We start from the raw sequence: 26,624 nt of genomic DNA, 5'->3' as shown, positions 1-26,624 counted from the left end.
TGTATGTGATGCGAAGACGCGCTGGATGAAACAGACCATATCGAGCACCGTCAATGCCACGAAGTTGACGTCTGACCTCGTTGAATGCAGCCCGAGCTATCTTGACAGTGTGGTCAGGGTCACGTCTCTGACTTTAATCTGCCGGAGCTCTCTCGCGCGGCGCAGAATGTCAACACAGTCACTGTAATAATGAAATCTGCACACAATGGCTCGTGGACGATCACCAGGCTTGGGTTGGAGGGTCCAGTGGGACCGGTCCAAAAGCGGCTCCTTTTCCAGATTGAACGCTTCCTTCAGTAAGGCGGCCACAGCAGCCGTGGTACAGGTGTCAGGGCCCTCCGGTACTCCCACTATCCTGATGTTGTTACGCCGTGATCTGGACTCCAAGTCTTCACATTTATTTTCCAGCATGGCTATGTTAGCTGTGAGGCGCTCGATAGTTGTTTTCATCTCGGCGATGTCATCTGAGCACTCGGTGAGTGCGTGCTCCATCTCTCCGACCGTACCTTTTAGCTCAGACATGGTAGCATCGGTAGCAGCTTTATCATTCGCCAGCTGTGACTTCACCGCTTGCAGGTCAAGCTTAATAGTAGGCAAAGCATCCCCGAGAGTATCCTGGAGTTCCTTTTTAAAAATATCAGCAATATCTTTCCTCACCGAGGCCAATAACTCGAGCTTGAGTGCAGCGATGTCAAGGTTGGCATCCGTCGAGGTGCCCTCGACCTCTGAGGTAACAGATGATCCACTCGAAGACGCGGTCGCAACTTGCAGACCAGGCCGCAGTTGTGTCTGAATAGTTTTGCGAGTTTTAGAATTCTTTCCAGCCATCTTATGCAGTTAGACTTTTTAGTAAAAAATGTTGCGGAGTAAGACTATACTAAATATGTAACGAAAAAGCGCAGAAAAATAACAATATTAACTGAAATCGGCAGGAGCTAACAAACTCACGTCCTACTACATTGATGCACGGCCCCCTGTTGTGCAGTATTTTGAATTCTTTAAAAACCTTGTTTTCTCGAGCCTTTTCTCCGACCGTTCTGGACGACACCTGTTCTATCTAAAGCTGTTGACATTTTAACCCTCTGGGGTCTGAGGGGTTTTCTGGGTCCCTGAGGTGTTCTGACATGCTCTAACATTTGCGCTTATTTCTGTTACTTGTGACATTTTCATGGCTAAAGTCTTATTACACTCGCCTTCAGCTTGCTGTGGACGCCAGCAGCGTAGGCGCCGGTGCCGTACTTTTGCAATCAGGCGTAGACAACGTAAACCATCCCGTGAGTTTCTTCTCTAAGAAATGTAATTCTGCCCAGCGAAAGTACTCCACTATCAAGCAAGAGACTTTGGCTTTAGTCCTGGCTATTCAACACTTCGAAAGTGTATTTAGGTTCTACGGTACATCCAGTTAAGGTCTATACTGACCATGACCCACTCAAATTCCTCAGTCGCATGTACAACTCAAATCGTAGGTTAATGCGCTGATTGCTTCAACCTTTTAACCTCCAAATTGTGCATGTCCGGGGAATAGACAATAATATCGCAGATGCGTTGTCTAGGGTGGATGCTTAATAGTATTTTTTTTTAAAGCTGAACGCACTTTCTTTCATTTGTTGTATGCATGTGTATTGGAGTGCTTTTCCTTCTTCTTTAGCTTTTTGAGCTTGAAGTTTTTGCTTCTCCATGAAGATTTGATCTGCTTCCTTCTTTGCATTCAGCATCTCCAGAGCTTTCTGTTCTTCTTCCTCTGCCTTTCGTTCCAGCTCTTGCCTCTGATATAGAGTTGAGAAAAATGTTTATTTCAATAAATGCATTTCAAATTCTATATATAAACCGTGTGATGCTCATAAACCCAGCATCACTGCGGTAAAATTAAGCAATAAGCCCCGCGAAGCCGTGTTTTACAGTGGAACAGCTGAGGGCCGTTGTTAGGCATGAGATTAGGCAGAGCGGAGATTTAAAAATGTTTACATGTCGTTAGCCTCATAGCTATTATGCTATGAGACTAACGATGTATAAAAACATTAGGAATAGGTAATTTACCCTGGATTCTCTGTGTGCAGAGATAGATTTCAACATGGCTGCATGTTTTTCTTCTTTCTCGCGCTGCACTCGGGCCCGTCTGGCCTCACGTTCAGCGACTGCTTTTGCGATGATATCTTCCTCATTGCTGATTTTTTCCTGCTTCTGCACGGCTAACTTCAGTATAACAGTCTCTCTATGTCTTTGACGCTCTAAAAGGCAAAAATAAAGACAAATACAAGCCCAGTTCTGAGACAGTGGAAAGAATTATACTTTCTCCAGGCTTCCCACTCAGTGAACTTCCATTAATTCAATAACCTTCCCAGTTAGATGTGATTCATGAATGAGCAAGTTGTAAGAATGTGGATGTCAAATGGTATGTCAATGTTCCCAAAATACCTTTCACAGACAAATTAAAGATTGGAACTGGTTTGCAAGCACGTTTGAATTTGAAACAAACACTTAGAGCAGTTTCTAGTTGATTAAATACACCCGAATAACTAAGTTAGCAAAACTCAAATAATTTGAGGTAATCAGTTACATCAAATTGTTTAAGTTAAGAAATTGAATGTGTAAGTAAGCAGAGCTTGCAGATTTTTGTTTTGTAATCATACATTTTAATTGCTTTTAACTTGAAATATTTGAGTAAGATAATTCATACACAACTTAAAATTCTCATGTAATCTCAACTTCAATATTTTTAGTAGTGGAAACTTGGCTGGATTTAACCAGCTATTTCAATAAGTGCTACCTATAGTATCAGCATATCATAGCCCTTGCGGAATGAGTACATCAACTTAAAACATTTAACACACACTGTTCTCAAACCAAACTCGTCACCGGCCATGATGGTAACTCCCCAAAAAACCCAACATAACAGAAACTCTTCTAAACTAGCATAACAAAACATTAAACACTACTAAATCTCCCACTTAACATTAATCTGGCACAAAACCCATTATATGACACTTAATTTTAGCATTTACTCTGCCTTTTGAGTGTCATTGCAAAGCATGCTGGGAAATAAAAATCCCAGCCCAGTTTCAGTTAAATCTAAGTTTGTCAAAATTAAAAGAAACAAGTTCATAGAACTCAAAACAACGAAACAATTCAACTTACTTAAAATGTGTCAGTTTTGTGAACTCAAAAGAAAAAATAAATGTTAAAATATTCATAAAATTGTAAGTATCGTATGTTAATTTGATGGAACTAATTTGTATAATGTGAGTTGGCTCTACTCAAAACAATGGATTATTTTGAGCATTAGGGTTTACAGTGTTAGGAAGCTAAAAATAAAAATATTAGATGAGAAACTTTAACCTTGAACTTAGAAATGTTGCCTTGGCAACTAATTGAAATAACATTTCAATTTGTAAGTTGAAGTACTAAAATTACTAAAACTGAAGTAAATATAAAATAAAACTCAAAAGAAATAAAAAAAAAAAAACGGGGAAAAATGACAAAAGCACACAATTCTGAAAATAATAATAAAAGGTCATTCAAAACATTGCTAAATACTGTATACTATAAATAATACTAAAATATCACTGGAAGCCCATGATCTCTAGAGATTCACAGTTTTAAAGTAACAAAAATGCCTAAAATGCGCCCAAAGTTATTTTATCTGTTGTCTAAGCATTTAATATATAAATGTTAGTATGGGTTGGAAGTGTTTAACATAATTAATCAGCATGCTGTGTTTTTTATGCGTGTTAGCCCTCATAAATGTGCAAAAATGCTCCTGAAAATAAAGAAGTTAATTTCTGACACTAATGAGTGTGATTAATATCCACCACAGGACGCATTTCCATTGTCTTATGTACAATACCTAAATGTACAATACCTAAATGTTTCCTCCTGTTTTTCTCTCCTCATTCTCGTCACTTTTTCGTTCTGGCTGGCGATCTGCTTTCTCTTCTCCTCCTCTTCCTCTTGCCTCCGAGCCTCCGCTGCTTTTGTCAGCTCTCTGTTGGTCAAATGGTCCTGATGGGAGACAGAAGAAGGGATTTCAAAACCGCATCTGATTCGATCTGCTTTTACAGTGTGAATGTTGTCCAACAACCGGCTTACACGAAAAGCATTCATTCTTTTTCTCTTCACTTCTCGATTCTGGCGCTCTTTGATGGCCTGTTCCCTCAGATGAAGATCTCGGAGTTGCTTCATCTCTTCAGCCTCCCTTCTCCTCTCCTGCTCCTTCTTCATGTCATGCTCCTTAACCCTAATAAAGGAGGAAACGTCAGACACATTGACACATTAAGGTGATTCCCAGCTAACAGGGAATGTTCTCAGAACTTTAGATACGGTTCTCTCAAAGTTACGAACAAACGTTCTTCTAGTAACATTATGTTTGTTCAAAGTTATCTGGTCTTTAATCATGTTCTCAAAACATTAACACAAAACAGAACTTATACATAATTCGTGGAGTGTTTTTTGTACAGAAAAAGTAACAACATTAACATAACACTACTTTCCATTAAACTAACTAAGTAATACAATTAGTTAATTTTAACGTAACACAATATTGTAATGTATTACTTTTAAAAGTAACTTTCCCCAACACTGTTCAAAAGTAACATTCCCACAGTGTTTGAAGAATAAAAAAAAATAAAAACATTTTAAATGTTGTTGACACTTTGAACGTTTAGGGAACATTCAGAAATAACATTTATATCTTAATTGGAACGTTATCAAAAAGTCCTTAGAGCATATTTGTGTTAGCTGTGTATGCACTGAAGCATAAATGCACTTTAATTTCTCCTTACTGTAGTTTCAAGCACTCAGAAATGGCCAGTTGGTCTCGTTTTCTCTGCAGTGCTTTCTGTCGCTCCTGCTGGACCGCCTGCTCTTCTCTGCAAGCCATTCGGGCCAAGATCTCTCTGTCCACGGCTCTGCTGGCGTTCTGCCTCATGTGTTGAGCTCGATCTGAGCCTCTCTTTCCTTCAGGACCTCCGCCAGCCTCAGAGCGCTCTAGAACAACAAGAGGATCGTTTCTACTAACATTTCACCACAGAAAAACACTTGTGGTCTAATAACGTAAGACACACACATGGAGACCTTTGACTCTGTCCGTCTGGTGGTACTGCTGGGTTTTAGTTTCCTCAATTATCTCCTTTCGTATCTGGGCCTGATATCTTGCTTCTTCCAAGTCGATACGTTCCCTTTCGAGGGAACTCGCGATGCGTCACTTGACGCTTTGGGAACGCCCCCAGCGTGAATGCGTCTGAGCATCAATGTCAACTAGTCCAATGGAAAGAATGAGCGTCACGGGCGGGTGACGTCATGACCAGGAAGGCATAAGAGCACATCCGGTGAAACGCGGCATTAGCTTCTGTGTCTCAGCAAGCGATCTGTGTTACTCTGTCTCTGTCTATTTATTGTTGTCTGTTCGATATTATTGGGAAGAGTTATGGCGAAACAACTTTACAAACTCTGTGCTTCTCCCTGCCCGCGTTATTTAACGGGTGGGGACACACACGAGCTTTGTGTAGTTTGTTTGGGAGTGGAACATGCGGTATCAGCCTCCGAGGGGGCTGATTGCAACATTGTGAGAAGCTTTCGCTTCGCATGCTCCACTCCCGCCTGTCACTTTTCGAGGAAAGTGGCCAGGCTCGCGATGCTCGGGGTGCAGGACACGCGTCTGCAGAGGCAGCGCGGAGAATGCATTCCTGTGGATCGCGAATAGGATCTCGTTACGGGGTTGGAGACGGGTCCGCGGATCTTATCTCCTCCCTTTCCACGAGGGATCCAGTGCTCTCTCTCCGGTCTCGGAAGCCCGCGCTGCGGTCTCTTCCGCCAGGGGAGAGAAATCAATGCTTCAGTGCTCTACCTCCGAGGAGGTAGATGTGCTGGGCATTGAAAGTGTACACAATCATGGGGGAAGTGGATTTGCCATCTCTTCCCCAGCGTATGAGAATTATATATAGCCTATATATATATATATATATATGATAGTTTATATATTATATATAAAATAAAGTGTATATATATAAAGAATGTATATAAAAAAAATATATATATAATAATAAGCTGGTGGAGGTGTTTACTAAGGCTGTAGATAAATTAAATATTTAATGGCCAGCAGAAATAAGGGGGCACTCGTCCTTAAAATAAATTGTACGAGTTTCCTTTCCTCTATTTTTCCACCTCCATCACGGGGCCTTCCATTTTTCCCGATCTGCACAGCGAGCTGTCTAGATCATGAAAAAAGCCTTACTCATTTTTTAGCCCCACATTCATGTATATTCAGATATTTGGGGGTTAAGAGAGTATGGCTATGGGGCAATACCCCGGGTAGAACAGACACTTGCGAGCTATGTCTCCCGGTTCAGTATCGTCCCTGAAGGCGTCCGCTTCTCTCACTAAACCATTAAAGAAAACTATTTTTTAATCTAGTGGGAAAAGCATATATGGCAGTGGGTCTAGCACGAGCCTGCTTGCACACTATAGCAGTGCTGCAAGCATATCAGGCTGACCTGCTGTGGTATTTGGACAGAAGTGAGGGAGTTTGGCCCGATGGGGTTTGAGAACTCCGTCGGGCCTCAGATTTATCTCTCAGGGATGGCAGCCAAAGAAATGTGGTCACTGAGAGACACCTCTGGCTCAATTTGATGGGAATCATGGAGAAAGATACAAGATAATCTCTCCCTCGCTATGTCCAACCCACTGGGGCTGCTGGGCGTGAGCAGCTCCAGCCGGCTAGTTTCTCATACACAACACAGCAGCCAAAGCCTTCAAAGCAGAAGCCGGATCCGAGGACCGTTCTTCATGCTGAGAAGGCTGCGGCTCAAAAGAAAGGGTCTGGCGCCACGGCGTCAGACCGGTGAGGGCAGCCCCAACCGGGGTGGAATGGTGTACACCTCATTATACGGTGCCCTTTCCATCTCTGTGCCCTCAGGGGACCGTTCTGCCAATCCCGCCACCCTTGGTGCTTCGGGGCGCAGCGTTCTCCAGCGAGCTTCTGGCGCAGCGTCAACTCGACATTGCGTCGGACTCGCGCCCTCTGAGGGGGGTTCGAAAACAGTCAGTTCGGGTGGTTCCTGCCAGTATGTTTCAGGTCCCCGAACTGGCTGTCTTTATTACACCAGAGGCCAGCCTCGAGGGGCTGGTTCCCTTGGTAGATTTTCTGGCAGCGCGGAAGCTACTGCCAAATATATCTCTATGGGTAATGGTAATCTCTCTGGTAATGGAGCAAGGGGTAAAGGCCCTGTTAGCAAAGAAAGCTATAGAGCAGGTGTACTCACCCGACATTGCGTCGGGTCTTTACAGTCGTTATCTCATTGTTCCAAAAAAGGATGGAGAGCTGCGTCACATACTAGATCTTCGTCTGTTGGAGTGTTTGATGCTGGAACTCAAGTCCAAGATGCTGACACTCAAACAGATTGTGACTCAAATCAGATCCGAGGACTGGTTTGTCACGATAGATCTAAAAGACGTATACTTCCATATCTCCATCCTCCCTCAGCACAGGAGGTTCCTGAGGTTTTCTTTGGGGCAAAGAACACCAGTATCAGGCACTTCCTTTCGGTCTAGCTCTATCACCCCGCACATTCACGAAGTGTGTAGACGCAGCTCTGGCCCCGCCAGGCTGCAGTGTATACGCATTCTGAATTGCATAGATGACTGGCTGATTCTAGCGGAATCAGAACAGTTAGCGGTTCGGCACCGAGGTGTCGTTCTCGCTCATATGCAGATGTTGGGGTTGAGGCTCAATGCCAAGAAGAGTGTGCTTTCTCCAGTACAGAGAACCACTTTCCTTGGTGTGGTATGGGATTCAGTGACGATGCGGGCCACTCTGTCGCCCGTTCGTGTAGCTGCTATCCTAACAGCCACAAAAGAGCTGAGGCTAGGCCAGTCACGCACTGTAAAACAGTTCGAGAGACTGTTGGGTCTTGTGGCAGTAGCGTCCAACGGGATACTTTTTGGCCTGCTGTACATGAGACCTTTGCAGTGGTGGAGCAGGACCAGAGGGTTCTCCCCGAGGGGAAACCCACTTCGTATGATCAAGATCATGCGGCGGTGCCTTCGTGCCTTGGTTATATGGAGGAAACACTGGTTCTTAACCCAGGGTTCGGTGTTGGGAGCTCTTTGCCATCGAGTTGCTATCTCAACAGATGCTTCGCTCACCGGCTGGGGAGCGGTATTGGAAGGCCGCTCAGCTCAGGGCTTGGGAGGAGTCATCATCTCGCTTGGCACATGAATTGCCTAGAGATGATGGTCGTCTTCAATGCGTTGAGACATCTCCTCCCAGACCTGAGGGGCCATCATGTGTTGTTCTGAAACAGTGACTGTTAGGCCTCAGGGCAGCAGCGTTCAATGTGATACCCTTTGACCTGCTGTACGTGAGACCTTTACAGTGGTGGCTCAGGACCAGAGGGTTCTCCCTGAGGGGAAGCCCACTCCGTACGATCAAGATCACGCGGCAGTATCCCCGCGCCTTGGTTATATGGAGGAAACTCTGGTTCTTGACCCACAGACAACACGTTGGTGGCCTATTATTTTGGTCCCTCAGGAAATTACGCTGTCTGAGGGCAGTGTATATTCCAGGGGGGCCAGAATATTGGAGCAGACACCCTGTTGAGGCAGGGGCTGAGGCCAGGGGACTCCACCCCGAGGCGGTGGAGCAAATATGGGAGTTTTATGGCCAGGCAGAAGTGGATTTGTTCTCGTCTCAGCATACGACGCACTGTCCACTCTGGTTATCCCTCACTCAACCAGTTCCCTCTGGGCTGGTTGCTATGGTGCAGACGTGGCTGAGGCTACGTCTGTACGCATTTCCCCCTGTTGCTCTGCTCCCAGGAGTTCTGGAGTGATTCCGCCAGGATGGAATAAGCCTATTTAGTAGCACCACCCTGGCCGAGCTGAATTTGGTTTGCGGACCTAATTTTTCTCCTTGACGGACCTCCCTTGGAGGTCCCGATCAGGAGAGACCTTCCGTCTCAGGCAGGGGATGCAATATTGCACCCCCGGCAGGGGATTTGGAAACTGTGGGTATGGCCTCTGAGGGGGCCCAACTCATAGAGAGTGGTCTCTCAACCGAGGTTGTTGAGACCATTCTAAGCTCCAGAGCTCCCGCTACGAGGAAACTATATTCACTATTTCGAGAGTTTTTCACTTCTTGGTGTTACCAGCGTCAGTGGGATCCGGTTAACTGTTCAGTAAACACAGTATTCGAGTTTCTGCAAGAACGCTTTGTATCAGGTCTATGTCCTTCCACGCTTAAGGTATACGTGGCGGCCATTGCGGCTTTCCACGCCCTGGTGGGTAGTACATTTTTGGGTCGAGACCCCCTGATCACTCGTTTCCTTCTTGGCACTTTGAGGCTGAGGCCTGCAACTTGCACTAGGGTGCTGGCTTGGGACCTTGCAATAGTTCTAGAAGGCCTATCTGGGGCTCCCTTTGAGCTGCAGGTTTCTGTCCTCCTTTTACATCTGCGGACCAGGAAAGGCTGAACCTCTTGTGTCCAGTGCGAGCACTGGATACTTATGTTCATCGGACATCTTCAATGAGGAAGTCCGACCAGTTATTTATTTGCTTTGGATCACCTAAGAAGGGTCTTCCTGCTTCTAAACAGACGGTTAGTAAGTGGATAGTCGAGGCTATTTCACTTGCATACGAGTAATCTGACCATCCGTGTCCCTTGGTGGTCAGAGCTCACTCAACGAGGGGTATGGCGGCCTCTAAAGCCTTGTTATTTGGGGTTTCTCTCCAAGACGTTTGTGATGCGGCAGGCTGGACTTCACCGCTCACATTCGTCAGGTTTTACAGTTTGGACCTGGATGCTGCCCCAGGTTCTCAGGTGCTTAGTGCTTAGTTCCAACAGACTGACACTCAGGTACTTGGAATTCTGGCGTTTTGGGTATTCTCGTTCCCAAAGCGTCAAGTGACGCATCGCGAGTTCCCTCGAAAGGGAACGTCTCAGGTTACTACTGTAACCATAGTTCCCTGAGAAAGGGAACGAGACGATGCGTCACCCTGCCATACTTCCTGCATCCCTGTGATCGGCTTGCTTCGAATTCTTGAAGCTAATGCCGCGTTTCACCGGATGTGCTCTTATGCCTTCCTGGTCATGACGTCACCCGCCCGTGACGCTCATTCATTCCATTGGACTAGTTGACATTGATGCTCAGACGCATTCACGCTGGGGGCGTTCCCAAAGCGTCAAGTGACGCATCGTCTCGTTCCCTTTCTCAGGGAACTATGGTTACAGTAGTAACCTGAGACGTTTCTTCTCCTCCTCTTTCATCGCCTCTCGAATTGTTTTCACCTCCAGTTTTTTCCGTCGTTCTCCCTGTAAGGACAAAATCAGATTTGTTTGTTGTACTTTGTTACTGTAAACATCCAGTCTCATATTATAACCCTCAGAGACCCAGGTATTCTTTTATTTATTTATTTTTAATGAAGAAAAACTAAAATATCACATCAAGATGACATTCAAATTACAATTTAACATTATACCAAATTGTAACAAACTTAGTATTATAATAGGGGCACAGACACAAAAAGAAAATTAGACAGCGAGAAGTCTAAATAAGGCTATATAAAAACAATAAAAGTGTCTGACAATGTTTCTATAGACAGATGTCTTTACTTTAATAATCATAATAATTTATAATTTAAATAAATTATTCTTATTTCTTAATAAAGACTCATAAAAAGGCCTATTTTCTTCCTTAAAAGTGATTAGGTCATTAAAAAGCATGATGTTTACGCATATATAGTTTTAGGAAGTACGGAGCCCCGCACAATAAGAGAGCTACAAATGCAGTAACTCCAGTGCGATGCTGTCACTCACAGCTATGGTGTTGGGCCAGTGTTTAACGAGCTCTTTAGAGCGCATGTGCAGCGCCTCCCGCTGTTCAGCCGCTGCTATGACACTTCTGCTGTGACGATTCACTCCGTTCACACGGTCCTGGACGCGCTGCCATTCAGATCTGGACAACACTAGGTCTGCTTCGGGTTTTTCCATCTCCCAACTCCCAACTGTATGCATTAGACAACATATTTCCAAGTTATTATAAAAAATTTCCACCGAAAGGGTGACATTTCTGTCCCCAGGTCATTATATGTATAAAATTGCATGAAAATTAACTCTAAAATACATTTTATTATTAAGCAAAATGTCCTGCACACTAAGCTAACTACAAATTTAAAATGTATAATTAAAAACATAAATAAAAACTACATAGAACACTAAAAAATAGCATTTTCTGCATGTCCCCACTCTCTATCTCTAAACTTTACCATGAAATATAATGATTAAAATCTATCAGAAATCAGATTTTTTTTGCATTGTTGTTTGACTTTATATCCAATCTATGTTTTTAAATATTTTATCTAATATTTTAGAGAAAATACATATTTTAGTCGTGTCCCCGGGTTTTCACTCAGTCCTGTTTTAAACCGAAATTTAAAAAGCAAACATAAGTTCACAATAAAACGAAATAAAGCCACAACACAACAGAAATAAGCCACAACACAACACAACAGAAATAAGCCACGACACAACAGAAATAAATGAGTTTCGGTAACAGGACTGAGAAAACATGCGTCCATCTTTTGCTTAGAAACCTTGTAAAAATTAAATAAAGTTGCCTGAGATTGAACAACAATAGACATTTTGAATAGTTAAATATGCATAGTATTAGATTCAGTGTTGAAAAATATAAAAAATAAAGTTTCATTTTGAAAAGTTACAATAAGCAAATGGTACATTCATGTAATGGTTACACAGATATTTTGTTGTGCAGTATTTTCTTTAAATACCTTGTATCCTCGAGCCTGTTCTCCGGCCGTTCTGGACGACACCTGTTCTATCTGTTGCCATTTATCAATAGATTCGTATTGGTATATTGAGAAGATGCTGTTGTGTGTTGGATCCTCAAGATGCTGTTCAACGTTGGACCAGACAGTGTATATAAGGCTTGGACTCGCTGTGTTCTGACTCAGGAACCCCGCCTGTGACGTCATAGAGCCTGTGCCTGCCTGTGACGTCGGGGGCGCGCAAGATGGCGTCGTGAGCACCAGGCAGTGAAGCCACCGGAAGTGTTCGAGCGGCCATCTTACGATTCCCTACCAGCAGAGGGCTCTGTAGCTCCGACGACCCGCTGTGCAGTATACAAGTGTAATACGACGTTCAAAAAAGGATGTAGAAAATTGCCGACAGGTTGTAATACAAGCCCTATACGTAGTAATTTATATGCACAACTGTAGCTATTCCCGTGTTGTTTTCTCCGAGGCAAGAGTAACTTAATGCTTCTTCAAAAACAACAACAACAACGATTTAACAGTAGCCTATAAGAAACCTCAGAGCAGCAATGATCACAATTAAGTGTCCAATAGCAACACCATTTGACAGCTTCAAAAGAGCTTCGTGCATAGTCCGTTTACCGTTACATTAACGTTAACCCATACAATTTGTATGATGCATTTCCTGAACATGTACTTGTTAACTAATCAAACACTTTATTTAAACAAACTACTGATCTATATAACACAATCGGTCTTCCTACCTTTTACTATCGTATATTGATATGCGCGAGGCGAGGGAGAGAGAGCATGCAGCGCTCGTGTTGTTTGAAGACGGTGAGTGCGCGCACGTGCGACCGGGGCTCTGTCTCTGCGGTGCGGTTAAGGGCCGTTACATAAGGCTTGTTTGAGATGAGCAAAATCTGCGCAGAACCGATCACCGGTGATCAGCGCGAGATGCATGCCGGTTAGAAATGTGTCCGAGTGCGGTCCGCCTTGCTCTGATGTCATGCCGACGTATGTCAAAAAACTCTCGCGACCGCAAGGCGCACGTGTCGGATTCTGCAGTCGCGCGCAGTTGCTCTCAAGCGTGCCGCACAAGCCCTCAAAAGTGAAGCCAAAACGTCACGATCGCCCCCCGGTGACCGGTCCTAGTATAGGTCATAAGCCCCGCCTCCCCATGTTATTCAACGGGACGTGAGACCAACTAAATTATTAAATTACACTTCACATATCTTTTTTCTAAAGATAGTTTCTGTCATTTACTGTAGTTTATATCACGTTGATGTAATTTCAAGTGTTTGTTTTTAAAATAAGTTAGTTTTTAGTTAGTTATTTGATGCTATAAAAACGGTGCTGTGACATCATGATTGACAGCTGTGATTGACAGCTTCTCTGTGCGAAGTAGTCACTGAAGCACCAACGGACTTTTTTTCATAATGTTGACTATGTGTTTAGTAGTTGTATTTACCTTATTTTAACGAGGTACTGCAATCAGCAGACATCATTTGAGAGGAACGGAGCAGACCGAGGCCACTTAAGAAAAGTGCAGGGGCGTGTGCTAGCGATTGATTCCGCGAGAGTGAGGGCGGGGCCTTGATTTCGCGGCTTTACTTCCTGCTCACGACTGCGCATGACTGGTCCCGAAAACGCTACTGCGCAGACTCAAGTTCCAATAAAGTTCCAGCGCCATATCAGGACACTGGCGGCTTCAGTTCTCTCCAATGGAAAAGAGCGAAGGGGCGTCGTCCATATTTTTTTACAGTCTATGTTTGCTCTCCACCGACTGCGCTGATCAAAAGCATGATGGGAAACGACTTGGCGACGACACAGCTTAATGCTCATTGGTTTAAACAACCGTGATGTATTGTTCTCTTTTAAAATGTTTGATTTTAAAACTCTGATATCATGTTTTATGTGTATCAATTATTTGTGAATATTCCCAAACCCTCTGACAGTGTGATCTATGTGATGTAATAAAAAAATAAAAAAATAGAAACAAAAAATGACTGATAAACACGTAGGCCTATTTAAAATGGAATAAGTACTTTGGGTGTCTTTTGTTCATTTTATTTATTTTCATATTCAAGCAACAAAACTTCAATTACATCCAGTTTATTAGCAACAACTGCACGAGCGTGAATCCCGCGATATCCGCCTTTGATCTCACAGGTGTCTGATCCACTGCGAGAAGAGAGATCTGTCCGGCTTGCCTGCGCTTTTTTCTCTCCTCCTCTCACTGCAGCCGCCTACTCTCGACTACATTTCAGGCGAGGCAAGGCGCATCTCAAACAATAGTCAACGCGAGCGACGCGCTCCCTAAACAGTGGACGCAAGCAGACTCAAGCCTGACGATCCGGGCGATCCGTGAAATGCAATACACCGCTCACGCAACAGGGGGTAGTAGAGTCAGTAGCCTACCATTCTCAGTAAATGACAGTAAGTTATAAAGACATCAAAATAATAAAATATTATAACAATAACTTAAATTTCAATGTACAAATTGAATGGATTTGAATGTACACACACACACACTCATATCTCTCTCTTTCTCCTGCCGTAGGCTATTTCAGCCTATCGAGAAGGGCACACGGCATTGACTTCTAGATTGGCTACACACACGACGCGATGAACTGTCATATGAATGCGGATGTATAACCTACGTATAAGCTCCATAGCTCGCATAATTTTTCCTCTTCGCCCGCCTTTGGATTCAAACCTTCTTCTGTAAACATAATATACTTGAATTAATGTACAATACTTGCAATGTCGCCCCCACCGACAACACGTAGTTTTGCGTGCATCGGTGCGTCGCGTATCAAAAACTAGGACGACACATTTGGCTACGCATCGACGCATAATGGCGGCCGAAGCGTAGCGATGCGTAGCCTTGCGGATGCGTATGCGTACCGATGCGTTGACTATGTAACGGCCCTAAATGTGGTCTTTTGACAAATTATATGTATTTAAATGTCTAAAACCTAAGATAAACATTATGTGGTTAAAAACACTGAACACTGATTCATGGCACTACCTCTTTAAAGAAGTTTGAAAATGGGACACATTAGTTTTTATTTATTCTGTAGTATTTATTATTCATTGTAATGGTGTTGATTTTTGGCATTAAGAAAATCTATCCTTCTACATGAATGTAGAAAAAGAGGCTACACTCAGAGCTGCTGAGCGGGAACTCTATCCAGATACCATGCCGGGCAAGAGGGTGAGAAGAGCAAAATGCCTGGACTTTGGTGATGAAGATACCAGTACTGGTGACAAAGCCTCTGGCTCTGGAAATCAAAAACAGGTAATTAAACAGCTAAGATTGATATCACATTAGGAATTGTTTGTGTTTTGGATTTGTAAGACTGGAAAACTGGAAACTGGGTGAAGAGATAGACCACTGGTCTATGAGACAAAGGACCTTGGCAAATTAACATTTGAACTCTCACACACACACACACAAACTTCTTCCCCGCATCCCCCACTCTCGCAGTGACACATAAAAACTCACATAAGAATATCTATGGTTTGATGTGAATGATTATCATTGAGTATTATGTTTGGTATCATTTTAAAGGTCTCAGGGTGGCTGGTTCAGATGTCTCATTCCAAATAAGTAAAACAAAAGGAAATAAGGGTTTTAAGAGTTTATGAATAACTGGCACACAAAGGAATGTGGTCTCTAGGCACTCCCAAAGGTGTAAATTCATCAATGCTAATTTCCACTGTTAGCAAATGGTACCATGTAAATTTACTTCTGCCCCCAGTAAGTCTGGGGGGGATGAACACAGTACATTTCCACTGTGAATACAGGTTTACATATGAAATGAGGTCTGGCTATTTAATGGAAGGCAGCAAGGGATCGTGGCTTTTTTCTGTATTTTAGATAGCCCGTGAGGTTTAGCTCATGTAGTTCATGTTGGGTTTGCATCTATTTCTCTAATCCTAAAACATTTGATGTTTGCATTGATTATCTTTTAATTGATTATGGAATTGTTAAAATACATTTACCTGACATAATAAATTGTTATATTTGATTATGCTAACAGACTTTGACTTTATTTTCATTGGAGTTAAAAGGAATAGTCAAACATTAACGTATATTTAATGATGCACAGATATCATTAAAACACTTTCATTCTATGGAGTCAGATGAAACGAGTTAATACATAAGACAAAATATATTATATTGAATTAAAAAATCCTTTTGCCATTGGAAGAGACGGAACGCGCGTTGAGACCTTCACCGCTAATTTGAATGCCGCCCTTGGATCGAATTAGCAGGACTTACAGATTATTTATCCATGATTAAATATTAAAAATGAACATCTTTGCCCTATACAAAAAGGACAAGGTTGCTGCACAATGACAGGCGGAGGAGGAACTGCTGTCAGAGGACAGTCAGTCCAGAGCAGATTCGTCAATCCAGTAAAACAATGACCTTACCAGAGACCTGCAGAGCCAGGTCAAGGCCTTACAGAAAGAAAACACCAAACTGCGGAGCATGGTAGTTAAAGGCAAGTACCGGTATTGAGTATTATATCATCAAATATTACTCTATATCAAATGGTATTAATCCATTTAGACCTGAAGGTGGTTTTCAATACGCTTTCTAAATCTAGAAAAGCAAATCATGTTGGCCGCATGCATTTTCAGAGAATGTTTGAAGAATAAAAAATAAATAATAATAATACCTCAGATTTATATAGCGCTTTTCAAGAGACTCAAAGACGCTTTACAAAAGAATGAAAGAAACAAACAACTTTAAGAAATAATTATTTAAAAGACTAAGACCTTAATGAACAAAAGTAACTGGAATTAAGTCTAAAAAGGTGGGTTTTGAAAATGTCAAGGGACAAGGATGACCCTTGAAGAAACATTTGTCACTCACTTAGACAGGTATAAGAAGGAAAATTATGTTGCAATTTGTTCCATGTGATTGTGCAAGTAACAAGTTACAGCCATCGGTAACAGTCTGTTTCATCATTATACTGATTGTTACTGTCTAATGAGCCATGTGTGCAAACGTACTCGGTTACTAACGTAACCTCGGTTCTCTCTAGAGAGGGAACGAGTACTGCGTAATAGCTTACGCTAGGGGGAAAAACTCTTTTCCGCGAGATATTGAAGCCAAAAATTATCCTTAATTTTTTATTAATGTAAAACGCTTTGCAGCAGCAAGCAGACATAGGCGAAACAGCTCGCGCGCCTATTGGTTGCTCTGCAGCAAATGCAGCAGCCTATCGAGAGAGACTCTGCGTGACGTAATGACCAATGGGGGCAATTCGCGCCCATATCGTCACGTCCCGCCAGAAGGGGCGTGGTCTCACCCTATAAATATGCTCGTTAGGCTGATACAAGCTGGTTTTTATCACTGAAGCGAACCAGAGCGTATTCCAAGCACGGCAAGATACGCAGTACTCGTTCCCTCTCTAGAGAGAACCGAGGTTACGTTAGTAACCGAGTACGTTCTCTTACGAGAGTATCTCTCGTACTGCGTAATAGCTTACGCTAGGGGAACACAATGCAACACGCCGTGCGTACAGGGATCCAACACCAAAGTCCCGGGGGCCGAAGCCCAGGGCTCATGTAGTGCATAATCACCATAAACTCACATAGAGTGGAGGAAGAGAGGCTGGAAGCGTCATTCCCTATAAAAAAGCACCCAGCGGGGCTATTATATGACAATAAAACGCGCAGCCAGGGTGAAAACTTTCAGCCTGATCTGGGTGGCCATACGTGTGTCAACACTCATGGGGCTGCAGTAAACTCAGCATCTGGGCCGCACAGCGGGGCAGATAGCACTGAATTTTAGACCGCCAAAAGCTTAGCTTGTAAGGCGGGTACCTCCAGATTATAGTATTTTATAAATGTAGACGGCGAGGCCCAGCCCGCGGCCGTACAGATATCTTGCAGGGAAACCCCGCTCGACCACGCCCACGAAGAGGCCACGCCTCTCGTGGAGTGCGCCCTGACACCCAAGGGGCACTGTAGGCCCTTCGCAGAGTAAGCGAGCGCAATGGCATCCACTATCCATCTGGATAGGCTCTGTTTTGAAGCGGCGAGTCCCTTGGAACGCCCGCCAAACAAAACAAAAAGCTGCTCCGTCTGTCTGAAAACAGACGAGCGTGACACATAAGCTCTCAATGCCCTGACGGGGCAAAGGAGACTCGCATCCTCCTCCTCACTGAGAACCGGAAGGGCGGACAGGGAAATTACCTGGGCCCTGAACGGTGTATTGAGGGATTTCGGGACATACCCGTGCTTTGGTTTGAGAATGACCTTCGAGTCATTAGGCCCAAACTCCATACACGACGCGCTTAGTGAAAGCGCCTGTAAGTCCCCAATGCGCTTCACTGAAGCGAGAGCCATGAGAAACACTGTTTTGAACGACAGGTGTTTCATGTCCACCAGCTGGATTGGCTCGAACGGGGCGCCTTTCATGGCCTCCAGGACCGTGGAAAGGTCCCACGTCGGGACTGAAGGGGGCCTGGGAGGGTTCAGCCTCCGAGCTCCCCTAAGGAAACGCACGACTAAGTCGTTTTTCCCCAGCGACTGGCCAGACACCGGTTTTGCAAACGTTGCTATGGCCGCCACATATACTTTGAGCGTGGATGGGGTCCTGCCCTTATCCAGTAGCTCTTGAAGGAAGGAAAACACTTCCGAAACCCCGCATTCCACAGGTGAAAAGCTCTGGGCTTGACACCATGCAGAGAAAACAGACCATTTCGAGGAGTAGAGCCGCCTGGTAGACGGAGCTCTAGCCTGCGCGATCATGTTTAACACTCCTTTTGGGAGGCTAGCGGGTACCCGTTGATGGCCCATGCGTGCAGGGACCACAATTCCGGGCGAGGGTGCCAAATCGAGCCCTCCGCCTGAGAGAGGAGGTCTCTCCTCAATGGTACAGGCCATGGGGCAGTGCTGGTCAGCTGCATCAGGGCAGGGAACCACGTCTGGTTTGTCCAGAGCGGAGCTACGAGCAGCACTGGGCATCCGTTCTCCCTGATTCGTTCCAACACCTGAGGCAGGAGCGAGACAGGAGGAAAAGCATATAGGGGGCAGCGGGGCCAAACATGAGCCAGCGCGTCCTTGCTTTTCGAGAAAAACTCCGGGCAATGAGCGTTTTCGTGGGACGCGAATAGGTCCACCTGTGCTCTGCCGAACGTTTTCCACAGCAGCTGGACCGTCTGCGGGTGCAGCGACCATTCCCCTGCTGGAACATTGTTCCTGGACAGTCTGTCTGGTCCCACATTCAGGTGACCAGGCACGTGCGCTGCTCTCAGTGAGAGCAGGTTGTGCTGAGCCCAGACCAGGAGGCGTTCCGTCAGCCTGTGAAGGTTTCGTGACCTGACGCCGCCCTGGCGATTTATGTATGCCACCACTGACATGTTGTCCGACCGGACCAAGACGTGGTGGCCTGTTACCTGGGGACAAAAACGCCGTAGCGCTTTGTCGACTGCTATCATCTCCAAGCAGTTTACGTGAAGGAGCTTTTCCCGTTCTGACCACAGGCCAGCTAGCGGTCTGCCCTCGAGCAGCGCTCCCCACCCCGAGGTGGAGGCGTCCGTAGACACCACCTCCACACTCGAAGCGGTCCCCAGACTCACACCTGACTGATACCAGTCGGTTATTTTCCAGGGTTCCAGAGCTGAAACACACTGAAGGTCGACCCTGAGGCGAAACAGACCCGCTGTCCATGCCCTGGGTGGAACCTGCGCTTTCAGCCACATCTGCAGTGGGCGCATGCGGAGCAAGCCCAACTGGAGTACAGAGGCTGCTGAGGCCATCAGCCCCAACATTTTCTGAAACCTTTTGAGCGGAACTATCGCGCCGTGGCGGAAGGATTTCGCGCCGCGCTGAATATTTAGCCCGCGCTCTGGTGACAGGCGTGCCGTCATGGACAGCGAGTCCAACACGGTTCCCAGAAAGGAAATTTTCTGACTGGGAGACAGTGAGCTCTTCGCCCAATTGACTGTGAGGCCCAGCTCCTCGAGGTGCTCGAGTAATGCGGCCCTGTGTTCTATGAGCTCCGATCGTGATCGAGCTAGAATCAGCCAATCGTCCAAGTAGTTCAGGACTCGCATGCCCTGAAGTCTCAGGGGTGCGAGCGCCGCGTCCCTGCACTTCGTGAATGTACGAGGTGCTAGGGACAGGCCGAACGGCAGGACTGTGTATCGATATGCCTGGCCCTCGAAAGCGAATCTCAAGAATCGCCTGTGATGGGACGCTATTTGTATTTGGAAATAGGCGTCTTTCAGATCTATTGACATAAACCAGTCCCCGTGGCGCACTTGCGCGAGGATTTTCCTGGTCGTAAGCATTCTGAACTGGCGCTTCACAAGCGCTCTGTTCAGCTGTCGCAGATCTAAAAAGGGTCTGAGACCTCCATCTTTTTTCGGTACCAGAAAATATCTGCTGTGTAGGCCCCCTTTGCTCTGAGCTTGAGATAAAGGTTCTATAGCACCTTTGCTCAGTAGTTTCGCTATCTCGGCTCGAAGTAGATGAGATACTTCGTTTTCCACCGTCGTCTCGACGCGCGCCGTATAACGGCGGGGACGTCGAGCGAACTGTAGCGAATAGCCTCTTTTTATAGTGTTCAGCACCCATTCCGATACCCCAGGAAGCTGTGCCCACACTTTCTCGTTGAATAGCTAGGGGTAGAATGAGATCTGGGCTCTGGCCGAGACATAGTGACGGCAAGAGAGCTCCGGCGTGCTGTAACGCAGACACTGTGTTTACAGTGTGTGAGGCGGGGGGCGCGCCGATCGCGGCGGGCAGCCTGGCCGCGCTCAAAACCCTTATAGCAGTTTGCTGAGGGAGAGAGAGCGGGGCGAGCCCCGTGGGGCTTAACATGTCTGTGAGTGAATGTGGGCGCAGGACAGCGGGCACATTTACTGCACTGAAAAACACCGTCGGCCTGAGCTGACTGAATGCGTGTTGGTTTCGTTTTCACAGAACCCGTGGGACATGTGGTGTGTGTAGTGTTTGTGGGCACTGAGACGTAGGCACATTCACTACATTTAGTGCACAATCGACATGAGGCGATTTTGTTTGTGCGAGTTTTTGTTTTGTTTGTTTGTTGCTTTAGCACTTAGAACTGACACTCGACTGTTTAAAAACAGCACTCACTGGTGCACTTATTCTTATTGTACTTTAACTTTTTTTTTTTAAATATAATTGTTGAGAGAATTGCCTTAAAAGGCAAGCTGTGTAGGCAGTCGCTTTGGTAAAAAATGCGTCAGCCAAATGTAATATTGTAGCCTAATGTATCACAGACCCCTGACATCTTTAACAAGGCGCAGTGCAATCATGTTCACACACTGGATTCATTGCATGAATTTTGGATGAGGATGTTATCAGGCAGTGTGGGGAAAAAAGTGGCATTGCAGACGGAATTTACAGACCCGGGCTGGATACGATGCTCATATGTCCGGGTCGTTTTGGACCCGGAGCGGATATGCGGCTCATTCGCGGATCCAAAGCGAAGCCGGGGCGGATGTACCCATTTATGTACGGATACGCAAAGGGACCGCCGCGATGTCGGACCGGATCCGCGAGCCGCCACCGGGGCGGATCCGCCGCGGTGTGCAAGTGGACACAGTTTCGGATCCGCTTTCTTGATCCGTTCCCGAGTTCACTGTACCTCCGCGGCGGATGCATTTCGGAGTCAGTTTGCTGTCTGGGTAGTAAGAATGCTAGAGCTTTAGATACTTCTTTGGATGCGCCTAGCATAGTGAACTCTGTACATGATTCGGTTCCGGCTGAAGTAGAATTACTAGTTACTAGTAGAATAAAGTAGTGCAGCAGGGCAGATCATGGGTGACAGTGAGAGATCGCAGTCGCGGATCAAAAAAACACTCTTCCGTTCCGATTACCATAATAAATCGATTTGCCCCGCTCAGTGAAACACCCACTGAGAATTCTGTTGATTGTGCCCTGGTAATTGGTGATTCTATCACACGGAACGTGAAAATAGAGACACCAGCCAACATAGTCACATGTTTGCCGGGAGCCAGAGCGCCTGACATCAAAGCAAATTTAAAAGTGCTGGCTAATGCTAATCGTAAATTCTCTAAGATTATTATTCATGTCGGCACTAATGATGTTCGACTCCGCCAGTCGGAGATCACCAAAATTAATATTAAAGAGGTGTGTGAATTCGCAAGTACGATTTCAGGCACTGTAATTTGCTCTGGCCCTCTTCCTGTACGCAGGAGTGATGAGATAGTTAGCAGATTGGCCTCACTAAATGGCTGGCTGTCTGAGTGGTGTCCGCGTAATAATGTTGAATTCATAGACAATTGGAAAAGTTTTTGGGGCAAACCTGACCTGTTGAAAAGAGATGGTATTCGTCCCTCCTGAGATGGTGCTGCTCTTCTCTCTAGTAATTTGGCTCATAGTCTTAGAGCTAAAACATGACAATCTGGGGCTCAGGTCAGGAAGCAGACAGACTGGCTAAACTGACCGTCTGCTAGCGGCCTTGCGTCACCAAGGTCAGATAAATCCCATCACATAGAGCCTCTTTCACCTAGATATCATCATATAGAGACTGTGTCTGTTCCCCGAATTTGGAAATCCAAAAAACGTCAGGTAAAAAATTTAATTGATGTTCAACAAATAAAAAACTGATGAGCAAATGATAAAGCTTGGGTTGCTGAATATTCAATCCCTTACTTCAAAATCGCTCATAGTTAATGATATGATTTCAGATTATAATCTAGATGTGCTGTGTTTGACAGAAACCTGGCTAAAAACAAATGATTAGATTACTTTAAATGAGTCCACCCCACAAGATTACAGTTATAAACATGAACCTCGTCTAAAAGGCAAAGGGGGAGGTGTTGCTGTAATTTATAGTAATATTTTCAAAACCACTAAGAAATCAATTTTTAAATATACTTCTTTTGAAGTGTTGGTGCTTAATGTAAAAATATATAGTGTAAACGATAAATCACGTTTGAGAATTCTGCTGGCTACTGTATACAGGCCACCAGGGCACCATAAAGATTTTATCAAAGAATTTGCGGACTTTCTATCAGAATTAGTATTGGCTGCCGATAAAGTACTAATTGTTGGTGATTTTAATATACATGTAGATAATGAAAAAGATGCATTGGGTTTGGCATTTAAAGACATTGTAAACTCAATTGGAGTTAGACAACACGTGTCAGGACCTACTCATTGTCGTAATCATACTCTAGATCTAATACTATCACATGGAATAGATGTTGATGCCGTTGAAATTCTGCACCAGAGCGATGACATCTCAGATCATTATCTAGTCTCATGTAAATTACATTTAGCCAAGGGTGCAAAGCCGACTCCATGTTATAAATATGTTAGACCTATAACTTCTGCCACTAAAGATTGCTTTATCAATAATCTTCCTAATCAGTTTCATCATCTCAGCATCCCTGATAGCTTAGAAGAACTTGATATTGTGACAGAAACTTTTAACTCTCTCTTTTCCAGCACCTTAGACGCAGTTGCTCCGTTGCGCTTAAAGAAGATTAAAGAAAATAGTCCAACGCCGTGGTACAACGAGCACACTCAGGCCCTTAAGAGAGCAGCCAGAAAAATGGAGCGCAACTGGAAGAAAACAAAACTAGAGGTATTTCGGATTTCATGGAAAGAGAGCTCGATTGCTTACAGAGAGGCCTTAAAAGCTGCTAGATCTGCTTATTTTTCAACCCTATTAGAAGAAAATAAACATAATCCTAGGTATTTATTTGAAACAGTGGCTAAACTAACGAAAAAGAAAGCTTCAAGCCCAAGTGTCCAAGCAACACAGCAGTAATGACTTTATGAACTTCTTCACTTATAAGATTGATAATATCAGGGACAAAATTATAACTATGCAACCGTCTACTACAGTATCGCATCAGGCAATGCATTGTAGTCTCCCTGAGGAACAATTTTATTCATTTGTTGCTATAGGAGAGGAAGAATTTTGCAAACTCGTTAATTCATCTAAATCGACAACTTGTATGTTAGATCCTATACCGACTAAGCTACTGAAAGAGATGCTTCCAGAGGTCATAGATCCTCTTCTTAATATCATTAATTCGTCTTTGTCTCTAGGATACGTACCAAAAACCTTTAAGCTGACTATGATAAAACCGCTTGTTAAAAAACCGCAACTTGATCCTTCAGAATTAGTCGATTACAGGCCGATCTCAAATCTGCCTTTTCTGTCAAAGATATTAGAAAAAGCAGTATCCTCACAACTGTGTTCCTTTCTTGAAAGAAATGATATCTGCGAGGATTTTCAGTCAGGATTTAGACCGTACCATAGTACCGAGACAGCTCTCATCAGAGTCACAAATGATTTGCTCTTATCATCCGATCGTGGTTGTATCTCTCTATTAGTGTTACTTGATCTTAGTGCTGCATTTGACACAATTGACCACAACATTCTTTTAAATAGACTAGAAAACTATGTTGGCATTAGTGGAATTGCACTAGCATGGTTTAAATCATACTTATCTGACCGTTATCAGTTTGTAGCAGTAAATTAAGAGATGTCTTATCGATCACAAGTTCAGTATGGCGTACCACAAGGCTCAGTACTAGGACCGCTGCTGTTCACTCTGTACATGCTACCATTAGGAGATATCATTAGGAAACATGGAATTAGTTTTCACTGTTATGCCAATGATACTCAGCTCTATATATCTTCAAAACCTAACGAAGCTTACCAATTCACAAAATTAACGGAATGCATAGCTGATATAAAAAATTGGATGACTAGTAATTTCCTACTACTAAATTCTGAAAAAACAGAGATTCTAATTATTGGACAAAAAACGTCCACACGTAATAACCCAGAATACTGTCTAACACTTGATGGCTGCTCTGTTAAGTCTTCGTCGTCGGTTAGGAACCTGGGTGTGCTCTTTGATACCAATCTTTCATTTGAAAGTCATGTGTCTAGTATCTGTAAAACCGCATTTTTCCATCTTAAAAATATATCTAAACTACGACATATGCTCTCATTAACAAATGCGGAACAGTTAGTTCATGCTTTCATGACATCAAGACTAGATTATTGTAATGCTCTACTGGGTGGTTGCCCTGCACGCTTAATAAACAAACTACAGCTAGTTCAAAACGCAGCAGCTCGAGTTCTTACTAGAACCAGGAAATATGACCATATTAGACCGTCAACATTTTATTTATTTTTTAATTTATTCTGTCAACACTGCATTGGCTCCCTATTAAACATCGTATACATTTTAAAATATTGTTGATTACTTACAAAGCACTAAATGGTTTAGCTCTGCAGTACTTGAGCGAGCTCTTAACGCATTATAGTCCTTCACGTCTATTGCGATCTCAAAATTCCGGCCAGTTGATAATACCTAGAATATCTAAATCAACTGCTGGCGGTAGATCCTTTTCCTATTTAGCACCAAAACTTTGGAACAGTCTTCCTACCATTGTCCGGGAAGCAGACACACTCTGTCAGTTCAAAGCTAGACTAAAAACACATCTCTTTGACCTAGCATACACATAATACATTATAGACTTCTATAATTCAATGTTAGGCTGCATAGATTAGGTCAGCCGTAACTGGGAACACTTCCCTTAAATCCTGATGTACTCGCTTACATCATAAGAAGAATGGCATCTACGCTAATTTTAGTGTCTTTGTTTATCCCGAGGTTTTCCCGCAGCCTGCCGGATCCAGGCCGTATCCAGATCTGACTAGGAGCTTCGCCTGGACCCGATGACAACGCAGTGCTGAAGTGCCAACTAGCCTCTAGGGTCCCTTTCCCACTCTACAGATAAAGCGTTGTGAATTCGGTTCGCGTACCCACCCCGAAGTGATAAAATGAAACAAAATTCTGTATCAAATTATAGGCAAGAGAAGTAGTTTGTTTAGGCATGGTTTGTAGGAAATTACAAACCTGCGCACATATATTCAAAAGCACATAACTATAGAATCAATTCTTAATGCGCATGTGAACGCCATCAGCGTTTATCACAGGTTCAGTTTAAAGTCTGTTTAGAGAGAACGGCGTCGTCTTAGCGGACCCTAATTTAATAACAAATGATCATTTTGACGGAGGTGAATCAATCAAAACTAACTTTAGCTGAAAATAACATTATTCGATAATGGCTATAAAGCCAAAACAATCTCTGTTACCTTAAATTATATGTTTGTCTCTGTAAAGCTGCTTTGAAACAATCCATTGTTAAAAGCGCTATATAAATGAAGATGACTTGACTTGACTATAGGGTTATGGTTAAGATTAGGGTTTGGTTTAGGGTTAGTTGCATGTAATTATGCATAATTTACTGTTTTTACTATAGAAACTACATTGAACGTGTAACAAGGACACTGACAGTACAGTCCACGAGTACAGTTTTTTAAAATATACTTTTAAGAAATAAACATATTATAAGCACACTTGTTTGTAAAACGCTATGTATAAAACACGTTTTAAACTTGTAATTTCTGCTTGTTGAAACCAAAATGTATGAAAACCCTCTGTAGTAAAACCTGAGAACTTTCATCAATTAAATAGTTTGCGATCTAATAAAATAATTTAAAAATTGTTTGCCAACATTTGTCTTACACATACTGGAGCTCACTGTATGTTCTCCTAAAATATGGGAAATATGTTGTGCTGTATGTTGTTCTAAAATATGCATTTAAATGAATAAATACAGTAACACGTTTTGAACATGTAACAAAATACAGTATGTTAAATAACACTCAGGCTCTGCACAATGTGCACATTAATTTGCTAGTCTATATGACTTATTAATGCATGAAGACAGCAACACTTAAAGAATCTAATTAGATGTGAGGACTGACGGGAGGAGTATGATCACACCAAAGGAAACTTGAAGTCACG

General features: G+C 43.8%; 1 pseudogene; it reads right to left on the bottom strand.

Annotated features, from left to right (window-relative positions):
* The window catches only part of LOC130078458 (cilia- and flagella- associated protein 210-like), a 34,350-nt pseudogene extending 23,369 nt beyond the window's left edge, over window positions 1-10,981 (bottom strand).
* Between the last annotated feature and the right edge of the window lie 15,643 nt (window positions 10,982-26,624).

This window comes from Rhinichthys klamathensis, unplaced genomic scaffold (genome assembly GCF_029890125.1).
Source record: "Rhinichthys klamathensis goyatoka isolate OS25496 unplaced genomic scaffold, OSU_Roscu_1.1 h1tg000879l_1, whole genome shotgun sequence".
NCBI lineage: Eukaryota > Metazoa > Chordata > Actinopteri > Cypriniformes > Leuciscidae > Rhinichthys > Rhinichthys klamathensis.
The sequence above is the reverse complement of the archived record's forward strand: the minus strand, read 5'-3'. Positions and strand labels throughout refer to the sequence as shown.